Source organism: Enhydra lutris, unplaced genomic scaffold (assembly GCF_002288905.1).
Source record: "Enhydra lutris kenyoni isolate GAN:26980312 unplaced genomic scaffold, ASM228890v2 scaffoldscaffold6, whole genome shotgun sequence".
NCBI classification, from domain to species: Eukaryota; Metazoa; Chordata; class Mammalia; order Carnivora; family Mustelidae; genus Enhydra; species Enhydra lutris.
In genome coordinates this window covers 49,168,648-49,179,899 of record NW_019154090.1, presented here as the reverse complement: position 1 = coordinate 49,179,899, position 11,252 = coordinate 49,168,648, and positions in this window count along the sequence as shown.

The following is an 11,252-nucleotide window of genomic DNA, read 5'->3' as shown; positions in this document are numbered from 1 at the left end:
GTGTGTGTGTGTGTGTGTGTGTGTGTGTGTGTGTGTGTGTGTGTGTGTGGTGTGTATAAAATTTATTATTGTAAGACACCAAGTTAGGTTCTTACAGGAGATAGAAAGATGAGTTTCTAATAGTAAAGGTCAAATCAATGAAAAGATAAGCAATGACATAAACCACTGTAATAGCAGTTATTTCAAACTAAGCTAAAAGCAATTAAGAAAATGATAGATATTATGAACAAACAATATTTATCAGAACTGGGGAAAAATCAGAAGCAATGTAATTTGAGAATAGAAAGAGATGTGAACAGAACCTGGGAAAGAATTTGAGAGAAAGTAATTTCAGAAGTCAAGGCTAAACCAGAAGGGACACAGGAGTGGAAAAGCACAGTGGGTCACACCTTAAAAGAAACACAACATGTAATGTTATGTTTTAACATGTATTAAATTTGAAAAGCATGAATATTTCAATTTATATGAAATTCTAGAGCAGACAAATTGTATTGTAGAAGCAAAGGGAAGGTTGTTTGGCTCAGGGTGGGGACTGCTCCATCATGGGCAGGGCAAGGGAAAGGTCCTCAGGTAATGCACATAATATGCATCTTGGGGGAGCAGAGGTTCCAAAGCAAATTCCACTGTGACACTAAAGATGCACATTTCCCTTTGTGCATTTGGAGTGCTGAAAACATTCTGAAGGAAAGTAAGGCATATAGAAAAGAGACAAAACAAAAGGAGACTTTAGAAAAGCAAACAAACAATAGAAAAAAGCAAATGTTAAAACTATGATTTAAGAAAATTTTCCTGTAATTAATGTTGAAGGGGTACACTGAGTACCTGGGAAAACTAACCCAGAATAACTAAATCCAATATAAATTATAGTAAGTCTACCTAACTTTAAAGGAAAACAAACACAAAAACACCTTTGGTTTTCTGGGAATTAAAAAAAAACAAACAAACGGAATTACCTGAGTCACTAAAAAGAGTAAGAAAACCAGATTATCACTAAACTTGTGAATAAAAATGCTTAATCACAGAAGCCAGTAGAGCGAGGCAATGAATGCTTACTAAAGCATGAATTCAGGGTTTTATACCCAGTCACACTGACCTCCAAGTATAGGGAAGCCAACACAAAGAACTAAAGAAATGCCATTCACAGATCTTCCTATGGAATCTAAATGAATATAAGCTACACTCAGATAATTAGACAGGTATTATATAAGGGCTTGTAGTTGCTGATGGCTGCTAGCAGGGCAAAAATAAAGACAATGGACATTACAGGCTTTCTGATGACAACGCATGCCAGCACCCATGATAAAAGAAATTCTCAGCTTTTAACGCCTGTGGGCCCTGCTCCAGGCTCCCAGGGAAGCCATACTTTAACATTTACCAAGGTCCAAACGACTTGGCAAAACCTGAAAGCTCTGTTTCTGCTCTCAGCATACGTTGTACATCTGCTTCATTAGAAAAATAACTAAAAAGGAGTATTCCAAACACAAAGGTAAGAAAAACAAAAAAACCTTTCCTGGTTCCTGTAAGATTCGAGTCCCACGGCCTTGCACATAATAAAGACACAAGATAAAGTCAATAATTTTCTGGTATGTCCTTTGTAATGATAATTTGTAACTCTTTATATATATATATTAAAAAAAACAAAAAGCAAAAGAATCATAGGTAGCCATGCAGCAAATGTTCCTTCCCTGGAGCACTTTCTTCTTCATGAAGATTGTACATTCCAGGCAGCTGTTCTCACTTGGGTTTCAATAAAATTCCTTAACTGTCTCTTTAAAATTTTTAAAAATGATTGTTCATTTTGTGTCAACTCCCACAAAAGTCTTCATGCCAAACAAAGCAAAATGAAGCAAAACACGGCCTTATTTTAATCAAATCTCTATATCTAGCTGCCTATTATAGGAAATTCAGAGGACAGGAGAACATATCAAATGATATCACGGTTGTATGCAATCAGCAAAATCCAGAATGTGGACAACTCTACAGGAAGAACGAGAGAGAGAGAGAGAACACAATAAAGATTCTGAATTTTAAAGAGACTTAGAAGACATAGCAACTAATTGTGTGTGTGTGTGTGTGTGTGTGTGTGTGTGTCTATTAAAGATTTTATTTGTTTATTTGACAGAGAGCACAAGTAGGCAGGGCAGCAGGCAGAGGGAGAAGCAGGCTTCCTGCTGAGCAGAGAGCCTGACACAGGTCTGGATCCTAGGATCCTGAGATCATGACCTAAGCCAAAGGCAGATGCTTAACTGACCTAGCCACCCAGGCACCTCCTAACTTACATGTTGATCTTATTTCATTACATTTATTTACATTACAATTACATTCTAATCTTATTTCAATCTAATCAAACAAATGAACTGACATGTTTTTGTATGTACATGTGTATGTACATGTCTCTGTACACACACAAACACATCCATATACTTATACAAACATATTTATACATTAGTGTCTCTACATTTATACATGCATTCACATACATTTCTGTATTAGACATTGGAGAAATGAGAACACAGGCTAGATAGTTGATGACACTAAAGTGTTCTTGTAATTTTTTTTTAGGCATTGTTGATTTTTGAAGGTATATGATGAGGACTACAAAAGAGCTTCCTAAAAAAGGAAGAACTTCCTACTTTTAGAGATTCATACTGAAATATTCACAGATTTAATAAATGATGTGATGTCTGGGATTTGTTTGAAAACCATCTGTTTTAGGAGGAGGAGTGGATAGCATACAGAGAAAACAAGATTGGCCACAGGCTGATCATCAGTGAAGTTGGTTGATGGGTACATGGGCTCCATCCATTGTCCACTTCTTTCTACTTTCATGTGGGTTTGAAACTTTCCATAATAAAGAGTTTTTAAAATATCAGGTGATGATGTATAAGACAGATGCTATAGGCAGAGGGAAGAACAAGAGACCAGGCAAAGGGGCAGGGATGCATGCAGGTAGTGTTGGGACAATTGTGGCAGAGGGGAGCTAGCAGAGAAGTTGAAGGTGGAGGGGAGAGGGGAGAGGCTTCATTAGGAGGATCTTGAATGTCAGTGCATAGATAAACTCTACTTTGGCAATGGGCGCTGGGGAAGAAAGGTCCTCAAGTGGAATATGAGGAATATGGAGGCAGTTGGGTTTGTGGACAGCATGCGAAATGGGTACCTGAGACAGCACCACCAGCACTAGGGGTCTGGCTCTGATGCAGAGAGAACTCTGTGCATATTCAGTTGGCCTCAGCACAATGGGGAGGGACCAATGCCCTGCAGGAGACTTTAGGGTGCCATGAGTCAAGAGAGCACTGATTAGGATTCCTGGGGTTTGCGTATTTCATCCTTTTGGCAAACTGATCATAAAGAGGTAGTGTGAGTAGCAACATCAGTGTTCAGAAGAGGCCCAGCCACCAAATCCTGGTCTGCTGCTATCACAGCAGATGACGAGACCTCCATGAGGGTCCCAAAGGCCCTGCCGGAAAGCAGTCACTTCTCTTTGTGAGTCCTTCTGATTTTTTTTTTTTTTAAGATTGTATTTATTTATTTGAGAGAGAGAGAGAGAGCACAGAGGGAGAGAGAGAAACAGACTCTGCCCTGAGCAGAGAGACCAAAGCAGGGCTCTATCCTACCCCAGGACTTCGGGATCATGACCTGAGCTGAAGGCAGATGTCTAACCAACTGAGCCACCCGGGTGCCTCATGAGTCCTTCCTCTTTAACTGAGAGGTTTCTGTGTGAGGGTGTCTGCCGACCACAGGTGTGTTCTTACTCATCCATCATAGGTACAAGTACGACCGTTCTCCCAGCTATGGGTGGTTTTCCACTTTTCAGAAGATGGTGTTCAGCTAGGTTTACAAATACAGGGTTTCAAACACTGAGATGGCTGTGTCCTAGGGCCATCTCCCAGAAGCCCTGCGAGAGCTCTGGAGGGGCACAGCACTGACCTGGTTCCCTGGGCTGTCCCTCCCTCCCCTGAGACACAAAGCAGCAGGCAGCCTCACTTTCTCAGGGGTGTCTCTGAGGATCACAAGATAAGTACGAACTGCGGCTCATTCAATGGTTTGGAGGCAGAGTGGGGCTCGCCCAGGAGGAGGTGAAGGCAACAGAGCTGGCCCCAACTCCTATCGCTCACTACTCTGGTCAGAAGCAAGGATTTCCATGGAGTAATCCATGGGAAAATATTTGTGAATAGCCTGTCAGACAGAGGACGCACCCAGGAAGAGAAAACAGCCAAAATCGACGATCATGAGGAAGGGGAGGTGGGGCACAAAAATTGGGAGCACAGCTCAGGGTAGAGCTCTTGCTCCCCCCATCCATTTTGTTGTTGTTTTCATTTGTTTGTTTGCTTGTTTACTTGGGTGTTTGATTCTTGGTGCTTCTTTTTCCAATAAACCAAGTTTCAAAGTCACTCTCCACATGGCTCATCCTTCTAATTCCAGTTTAGAAGCCAGTCTCAACTTTTTTTTTTTATTATGTTATGCTAGTCACCATATAGTAGTACATCATTAGTTTTTGATGTAGTGTTCCATGATTCGTTGTTTGCATATAACACCGTGTTCCATGCAGTATGTGCCCTCCTTAACACCCATCACCTGGCAAACCCATTCCCCCATCCCTCTCCTCTCTAAACCCTCAGTTTGTTTCCCAAGTCCAGGGTCTCTCATGGTTCATCACCCCCTTTGATTTCCCCCTTCATTTTTCCCTTTCTTCTCCTAATGCCTTCCATGCTATTCCTTATGCTCCTCAAATAAGTGAAACCATGTGATAATTAACTCTGCCTGCTTGACTTATTTCACTCAGCATAATCTCCTCCAGTTCCATCCATGTTGATGCAAAAGTTGGGTATTCATCCTTTCTGGTGGCTGACTAATATTCCATTCTCAAATTTTTACTCCTCTTCACTGTGCCCTGCAGTCACCAATTCTGTTATTGTGCCTCAGAGATGCCCCTCAGATTCAGGCCACCCAGAAAGCCCTCCTCAGCTGATGGTCAGACCAAAGGTCTCCAAGGCAGTGCCCCCCATGACCCCCAAGCCCGACAGGGCACATGGATGTCTTGGGGCAGTCTCTGGCTCCTGATACCTGCTGCCTCTGTCCCTGATGAAATGTGTTTTTATGCTGCCACTTCTAATTTTTCAAAAGACACTTTAAGTAGACATGTTTGTGAAAAATTTCCCGAAATTATTTAGGTTGACTTACTTTTGCACAAAAACTACGAATGGTGCTCTTTGTGTTGACAAATACTGTTGCTCACCAAGTCCTTCCTCAGCACTGTTGATGTTAGGGACGGGATTACACTGGGACCTGTGATTATGTCTCTCCTAGAGGCTCATGTGAGCCTACCATCCAGACTCCATGCTTGAGGTTAGACTATGAGGCCCGATGCCCCATGTCTCACTTTCATGAAGGCAAACTTATGCTCTGAACTGGTCTGTGCATGTACTGAGCCCACTGGGTGTGTCATACTCTCCTGTCCCTGCTGTCCCCAACCCTGCCTTCCTGTTAACTCCATGTTAACTCTGTGCTATGTATCACCTCCCCCGTGGAGCAGCGACCAGGTCAGGCCTCTGCGACATCACCCACAATGCTCTCTCTATGATTCACCTTGGACAGGGTTTTGCCTCAACTGGTCTGTGAGCTCTTCCAGGTTAGGGATCAGCAGTCCCACCCTCCTTGCAATTCTCAAAATGGGTCCTGGTTCATCCATGGGGTCCACAAGGGCTCGACAAATAACTAATGATGTCTTGTCAATATAGGCTACAACTGGATTCTAAAATGTGTATGACAAGAACTTCATTGATGAAAACAAAACCTTCTTTATCACTGCATAGTCACTAACCTAGAGAGGTAGGTATTTTAAGAGCTTATTTATCATAGGCTGAGTTATTGAATGCTATGGGTTTTCTTGATTTATAAATAATCTTTTCACTTAGGAAGAAGCTACTCCAGCCAGAGATTCTATATTATATAGGAAGAAAACATATTTCCATACATTTGGTGATAAGGGTTGGATTTTCATCAAGCCATTTCCTAGAACTTCCTTTGGCACAAAGAACAAGCATTCTGTTCTCATCTTGAAAGTTTTTGCACATAAGCCAGCAGTAAGCCAGCAAACTACTATGATCCTTCTCCCAAACAGGTAATGATTCCCATCTCATTCCTATTTTAATTAAAGATAATTATGTCCACAGGTAATAGAAGCACCGTTTTCCTAGGAGTCTGGATGCTGAAGCCTTTTTAAATTGGACCAGCAAACATTCCCCATGCCAAGCTACAATGATCTCTGTGTCTGAGGTTGGAGAATCAGGCTCCGGGGGGATGAAATCCAGCTCTCCAGAGCAGACTATGGCCAGAACATAGGTGGCCTCAACCTTTAATGCAACATCCCCAGAGAAGTTTCAAAATGGAATTTGAATTCCCTCCCCCAAAACCAGGGAAGGAAGGAGGTCGGCATGTATCTAGCACCTGGCATGTGGTGAATACGTACCAGGCACTTCCATGTATTCACCTGACAGGCATTTAGTGGACACAGGAGAAAGACTGAATAAGCACTAAAGTGTACCCAGTGATCTAGACAAGGAGAAGCCTGCCTTTAGAGAATACACAAAAAAACTAGGAGCAATTACCCAGGATAAAGATTGGGAAAGAGCCTCCAGTGGAGCTGTCACTAAAGATAAGGTCTGAATAGTGAGGAGGAATTAGGGGTCAAGATGGGGGAGAGGAGAGTGTTCCTGGATGCCAAATGCTTTAGGGTTCAAGGCAGGGAACCAGCAGGACAAGGGGCAGTGCAGCTGGATGGTACAGAGTGTTGGGAGAGACAAGAGGGTGGGGATGGTGGCAGGAGCAATGGAACCTGCCCTAACAACCTCAGGAAGCCAGTGAGGGAAAGGGTAGAGAGGGAGGCCCTCCAAGTATATCTGAAAAGGCTGGAAGAGGGCATCTCAGTCAAGGTCCTGGTGGCTGGACCTCAGGAAGGTCCATGAATGGAGAAATGTGTTCAGTCCTGGAGCATGTATGAAACAGAGACAACAGACCTGAGTGCTTCCTTTAATATGTATAATGAGGCAGGGGAGTGGAGAATATGGGGATGAAGCACCCCTCCTTCTGGCCCAGGCCCCTGCTGGACTGAGATGTTATTGTCAAAGTAGGAAACAATGGATGAAGGCTGGATTTGGGAAAGTAGGGGGGATGATGATGAGTTCACATATACAAGATGAGTTAAATCCATGGGTGTCCCTGCCCTGGTTCCCACCATTATGAGACTGATGGCACCATTTTGGCTATCACGGGCCAGGTCAGAGGGGTAAAGGCCCCTGGTGCAGCTTCAGGTAATGACAGATGGGAAGTGGATGGAAGAATGCCCAGCATCTTTGTCCCTTGGTGAGACAGTCCAAGGCAAGTGTCCTGCACAATCTCTCAAGGCCCCAGCAGCCTGTCCCCTGAGTTGCCCAGAAGTTATCTTGTTGTGAATGTATGATTTGTTGGCACCTTCCCTTCCTGTCTCACTTCCCCTCTCCTCTATTGATACTCTTGAACTCTCGTTCTGAGGCCTGCTTCTTGGGAAGGAACCCAAGGCATCAGACTATTGTCCAACAAGCCTGGGAGGTACTACTACCACTGCTATAGAGAAAAGAGAACTATGTGAGACATCCACCTTGCATGTCTACACATTCACAAGACTATGAGATTATTGATTGACTGAACTCATTTCTCTTGTCAGAACTTGCAGAAGAGGTATCCACTTGTCTTTTTTTTAATATTTTATTTTTATTTATTTGACAGAGAGAGAGAGAGATCACAAGTAGGCAGAGGCAGGCAGAGAGAGAGGGGAAAGCAGGCTCCCTGCCGAGCAGAGAGCCCAAAGCGGGGCTCGATCCCGGGACCCTGAGGTCATGACCAGATCCGAAAGCAGAGGCTCAACCCACTGATCCACCCAGGCGCCCCTTCCATCTGTCTTTATATACCCACACAGAAGCTACCAAAGGAGACAGAAGCCCTCCTAGGTCAGCCAGAGCAAAGGGCAGCATGTTGGTTTGGATGAATGTGTTTTAAAACAAAAATTAAAAACAGGCCTATGGGGCAGTTAATTCTCTTTGCAAATTCATAAGTGGCCTTATTACAGGGACAGGGTGTGTGAGATCACTCATACAGGCTTCCTGCCCTCAGTCCCCAACAGAGCGATTCTTCATTGCTAATTGATAAATTTGCAATCTGGGTCCATAGAGCAATCTCAGGTAGGATAATGTAAGTCTGCCCTCTAAAAGATGGATTTGCTCACGAGTTGGGAATCAATTAGGTTTTCTGGCCTCTAACACATGGACTGATTTACCAGCTTTCTTCACCAAGAAGATGAATGCCCCCAGGGAACTCGGGGATTCAGGGTCATGTCTCTTGTGGTGTCTTTCAAATTCTACAAGGTCCTAAATCCTTCCTGTGAATGATCTAAATACAAACAGAGAGAATATTTCAGTGAGGGAGAGGAATAGGTGAGATTTGGACCCAGGTGTATTGGACTCCAAAGCTTACGGTCTCCTCATTCAGTTGTAATCATGGTGACGCATCTGAGAAGCTGGGAAGCACATCAGGCTGTGGGCCTGCATCATCAGCTCTCACATCTGAAAGGCACGAACTATTTCAGGAAGATCCTGATTCTGTTGCTCGCTCTCTCTCTATCTCTCTTCATTAGTAGATTTATTCATTTTTTAAAATAACATAATTATTCAGTTATATTGCACAATATAAAATTCACCTGACTTTTGAAGTGCACAATTCTGAGGGTTATAGTATATTCTGAGGTGTGCAGCCCTCACTGTTATCTAACTCCAGAACATTTTCATCATTTCATAGCCTGTAAGCTGCCACTCCCCATTCCTCCCTTCCCTAGCCCCTGCCAGCCACTGATCTACCTTCTTTCTCTATGGATTTGATTATTCTGGACATTTTACATAAATGGAATCGTACCGTATGTGGTATTTGTACCTGCCTTCCTCCACTTTGCACTATAACGTTTGATGTTATTGTATGTATCAGAACTTCCCTCCTTTTTATGGCTGAATAATAATCCATTTTAGGGATATATTGCATACTGTTTACTGCTTTCACTGGGGAATGGTTGTTACCACTGGATTCCTATGTTATACTGGGATAATTATGATTGATCTCTGAATCATAATTGTTGAATGGTTAATAAAATAGTACACTCTTTTTCTGCCAAATGTATTGTGAGAATTAAATTGTCTTAAAAAAAAAAACAGCACAAAACAAAGTCCCTGTCTTCACCTCTGGAGTGAGGAAAAGGCATTTCACATATGGCTGGGAACACTGAATGACGCACTGTATAGATGTTTAGTAAGCAGAGGTGGGGTCGCTCAAACATTAGCTGGACCAGAGAAGCCTCACTGGCAGACAGACCATGTGACCTGCTGATGGACAAAATACTACAGTCTAAGCCTGCTGCCTCCTATGAAATAGAGCTCTCAGACACCCAAATGTAGCAGATGGTTTGGTATAGCTGAGTTTCAAGTCAGAATAGGCAGCCTGTGCTGCAACCAAAGCATCCACCTTCCTCACTAAGAACAGGATATGAGCAATTTTGTGTTCTATCTGCTTCTAGCCCCTATAGCATACACCCTTCTTAAAGAATCCTTAACATGCTCCACCAGGAATTATATATTATGACTATGGTAGAATTATACATGGACCTATCCATGGAGAAATTGGGATTATATATTATAGAATGCATTTTTCTCAAACATGTCTCTAATGTTTAATAGATGCTTTGCTCTGAGGAATAACTAGAAAAAAATCAAGTGTAAGTTTCAGGAACCAGTGTCGTAAGTACCATGATTTCCAAACAGACATGAACATAGACAAACGGAAGTACACGGTCTCATATTTTTCTTTATTTCTGAGTCTGTGAACAATTATAGATTTTTAATAATCTTGTCTCCCTCCCTACCTCTCCCCCCCACGCCCCTCCCACAGGAAGATTTAAAGATTTGCACTTTTAGGCTTAGAATTCATTTAGTGTGCAGTAGAAGGAATTTTACAAAATAGTATCTAATATCTGCACCTCCATGGCTGATTAACAACCTTATATGCCACAGATTTTGTGTAGTAACAGTTACATTTAACACATAAAATAACCTTTAGAGCAGCATCTCCAAGTAGAAACAGATCAGAGCAAACTATGCAACTGATATGGAAAATTAACTAATTAGCAGTTTAGTTTAGCCAGGACGCTTGAGATGTGTGACAGGCATGGATTGCTCCTAACACTTCTAATCCCTTCTCGTACGGCTCAATTAAGGAAACCATTAGGGCACCAGGTGCTAGGTCTTCTCCAAATCCCAGCACTGTTAGATGCATTTTGTGCAAACAGAAATACTTGCCTCCTGCTAAGCAAATGATGTATGTGTTTCCGCCAGTGCCCAAGTGTTGAGAGAAAAGAGCTGCTTGCAAATCCTCATTAAAACAATTAAAATTTGCTTTTAGCAGAAACACATAGAAAAGCCTGTGATTTGGCAGTGGAGATAGTTAATGAAGCATTCAGAACCAGATCAGTTATTGTTATTTAACATTTAAATGGCACATTACAATTGCAAAATGTTGCATCATCGAACTTATCACTTTTGGTGACCTGGGACTTCCTGTGCACAAGGCCAATCCAAACTTCTGCTAGTGAACAAAGCTGTGTCACAATATCTCCAGGGAAAAATCTGAAGGAATTCTAAGTCTGATTCACTAATGATCAGAGAAGTGCAGAGGAAGTGCTGTGATACTGGAAATGAGAAACCTGTGTATTAAGATTATTGCTGCCATTAAAGTTATGCTAACTTGCTTTAGCTTTGTAGGTCTCCATCTCAGTTTTAAGGAGGATGTTAAAGGAAGGTGGCTTCTTCACCAATAGCACCTACATGCCCCCCTCTACTAGTTCCACATTTATCACCTTTAGTAACATCATCATCTTGCAATCACTACCACTGCCTGCCTTCACCACCACAATCACCTCCACCACCATCATCACCACCACCACATTATCAGCACCACTACCACCATATCAGCACCACCACCATTAGTAGGAGAATCATCACTACCATCATCCCCATCACCACCATCACCACTACCACCTCTTCATCTTCATCACCACCAGCATCATCTCCATCTGTCACCACCACCACTATCATGACCACTGCCATCACCACAACCACCATAAACACCACTACTATCACCATGAATGCCATCATTTCTACCACCACCACACCACCATC